Genomic DNA, 3,789 nt, shown 5'->3' with positions numbered 1-3,789 from the left:
AAGAAGTAGAAAAGGAGCCAGGATGGAGCGTGACTATTCTGGCCCATACACAATCCAGCAACTCTTGGGCAAGACTGCTATGCTGACAACTATGACAGGGAAACACTTGAAAACAAAGCACAGCATCACTCACCTAAAGCCCTACAAAAGAGGCAATGTGGGACACAAGGAAGCTGGGCCAGATGAACCACCAACAAAAATTCAAAAACTTGAATCAAGTGAGAAGCAAGAGAGGGAGTCAGTTATTAAGTACGTGGGCAAAACATCAGCACTCCGACAAGGTGATCCCTCCCTTTTCCAAGTTGTCTCCCTCGCCCCCTCCCAGGATGTCTCCCTCACACCCTCACATAATATCTCCCTCGCCCCCTCCTGAGACATCACCCTCACCCCCTTCAAACATGTCTCCCTCGCTCTCTCCCTGGAGGGTTCCTTCACCCCCTCCCAAGACAACTCCCTCACCCCCTCATTGCACATCTCCCTCACCCCGTCCCAAGACTCTGCCCTCACTCCCTTTCAAGACATCTCCTTCGCCCCCTCCCATGATGTCCCAGAAAACATTGCAGCGGCAAGGTGCAGTAGTACTGCAAACCAAAAAAAGTTTTTGGCCCTGTTGGCCATTGGTTCAGACCGGTTGGTCAGTTATTTGCATGTTTGTTTACTGCCTGCTACTGCTCATGTATGCACAAATTCACATTGTTCCTAAAAAATGTGTGTGTGTGTGTGTGTGTGTATATATATATATATATATATATATATATATATATATATATATATATATATATATATATATATATATACATATATATACATATATATATATATTTACCTTTTTTTTGCAGTACTTAAACTTTGGTCTTTGAAAGACTCTGGCCAAATAGAAGCCCTGGTTGGTCCATACAAACTGTATGATGCATCTTTTCGTACACTATGTGGACATGGGTGGCTGTCAGATGAAGTAAGACTACTTTCTCTTGGAAATACACATTTTTCCAATGCTGTGGATCTAGAAAATAATTTAAAGCTGCAATTTTTTTTTTAAAAGATCCTAGATGCTTATCTCCATCTCATTGTGGAAAAAGGCAAGGTATAGATATTTTGTTCATAAAATATATATCCATTATTTGCATTTTGTAATGATTAAATCATACACAATTATGTTTTATTTCAGATACCAATATACCGCATGGATGCAGTAATTGGATCATCTTTATTTCATCTAGGGCAGCACAGGGCTTTTCGAAAAGTAAGTATTTGCTATGCTATACTCCCGTCTAAGTAAATATTAATCAAAACTAACAATGTTTTTTGTCATTTATAAAAATGGCGTTCCCAGAAGCCTCGATTTGGTTGTGCCCTGTAAATGTCGGTGGTCATTGGATTTTAGTGGTATGTTATCTTTGTTCCCAGAACTACATCAATCAATCTTCATGTGGATACTTTTAAAAAGTAACAGATGTCATACTTAATGAACAGCTTGTCAGGATGGATCACAAGGAGGTTATTGTGATTGACCCCCTTGGCCATGAGAGGACTTACCAAAGAAGAATTCTCCGTAATTGGAGGTAGTGTGAATCGGGTCACCATAAGTAAGTTCCTAAGTTGTTTTTATTGTGCTAACAATGTCACTAATTTAAGTATTTACACTACTACATAGGAATTTCTTGAGAGCCAAAGATGCCAGACAGGGCAACTGGAAGGTCAAAACTCTGCCGCATGGCCTGCAGCCCGATGCCAGCAGTTGCGGGGTCTTGATTTTGAGGGTACCAAGAATACAAATGCAATAATTTTTGTAAATAAGATTTGAAATTTAAGATAAAATTTTTGTGTAGTTTGCAGAAAGCTTCTTGCAGGTGGGAGATCTGCAGTCTGTTAGCAATGGACCTGCTCAAATGTTCCAGGACAGGATGGACATTGCAACAAAACTGCTGCAATGCAAAGGTGAAAAATACATATAGCATACAGTTTCAGTCATTTACACATTCTTATTTTTTTAATATTGTCTCTTTAACCCTCTGGGATTAAGCTAAGATGTTTGGACATGGTGTATGGCAGACAAGACTTAGTTTGTGCATGCACAAAGGATACATTTTGAGATGTAATAGAATATTGGATTACAGGTATGGTATATGGATGTGTTAAATGAGGACATGGTAAGTGTCACGATTACAACATATTCTTCAAAACAAGCTATTATTTTAGTTAAAATTCAAGCTAGACAGTTGGGTTGAAGCAGAACAGTTTGGCACTTTTAAATCATGAAGCCCTGGTAATGGGGGGAAAACCCCAGCCTACCAGAGGCATGAACAACTTGCCCTTTATGTAGTCAGTGAAAACAGACATGAAGACTCAGCACAGTCATGGGTGACCTGGAAGCAGTGGCAGCAAGAAGGAGCATGTGTGAAGGGGCAAACACAATACCCTTTGCTGATAATTAGACAGTTCATTGAAATCAGGTGTGGGTGAGATCATCCTGCTACATTTACCTTGCTATATTTAGTCTGTGTTCAAAGAAATTCTCATTTGTCTATCTTTATATTACAGATAAGGTGGAAGCCTACTGTGTTTCATGCAACATGTTGCACTATGACACATGGTAAAAACACAGCCATAGAATTTTATACTTCCAATGCTTTAAACATGAACTTATAACTGATTTTTTTCCATTCTGCCTCATAGATACAGTGCGACTTCTGTCCAAGATGGACTCACAAAGAGTGTGCCACCCATTTTGTTGACCTTTTCAAATGTAAAAAGTGTGAATTGCAATAAGTGTGTGTGTGTGTGTTTTACTTGGAAATAAAGTTTGTATTCCCTTTCTTATAACTTTTAAGTTCTTCATGTTCAGCTTTTTATTCAAATGGAGACTGATCTTTATAACAGGAATCAGTGAATCAACTATTCTGCTTTCTTTTGCCATTGCACCAACTTGGTGAGCTTCATTGGAAAAAAAATGTACTGATGAATGTGTATCGCAAATTTATTTTCACCACCTAATTCTAAAAAAAAAAATTCATTGAGCATCAAGGATGTCATACCGTTGTCAAAAACAAAAGGTATGACGATCTGACTGTTAAACCACCCATCAGGATGTCATACCGTTGTAAAAAAAAAAAAGGTATGATGATCCGACTGTTAAACCACCCATCAGGATGTCATACCGTTGTAAAAAAAAAAGAAAAGGTATGACGATCTGACAGGTAAAACCACCCATCAGGATGTCATACCGTTGTCAAAAACAAAAGGTATGACGATCTGACAGGTAAAACCACCCATCAGGATGTCATACCGTTGTCAAAAAAAAAAGGTATGACGATCTGACAGAGTATGCCTGTCTGACTGACAACATCTGTCAGACAGGCATACTGTGTAATCCGGGTATGCCAGTCTGACAAGGTATGGCGACTGGACAGAACACCGGCTCCAGCCCAGGAATGAGCTCTCCTCGCCGGCCGGGAGGGGTGGAAACACCGCCATCCTCTCCTCTGCTGGCTGTTGTTCATTCTGTTATGGTTACCGGTGCTTGTGTTGCAATGTGAAACGCTTGGTCTCAGATTTTGTAAGAAAGATAATAAAATGTCCCCCCAAAATACGACTTAAATATATGTTCTCTTCTTCATGATACATTTAATGGCTGGTGCGACTCAGGAGTGATAGCGCCGAAAAAAACTACTGAAAACTTGCTCAAAGCAAAATGTTTTCATTACGGAAATAAATTATAAACTTACCGATTTAAAACTTTTTTAATACAGGTACTTCTCACGAACAGGCGCAGAAAACCTCCACCTAAAC

The sequence above is a fragment of the Nothobranchius furzeri genome, chromosome 5, assembly GCF_043380555.1.
Source record: "Nothobranchius furzeri strain GRZ-AD chromosome 5, NfurGRZ-RIMD1, whole genome shotgun sequence".
NCBI lineage: Eukaryota > Metazoa > Chordata > Actinopteri > Cyprinodontiformes > Nothobranchiidae > Nothobranchius > Nothobranchius furzeri.
This window is presented reverse-complemented; position numbering follows the sequence as displayed.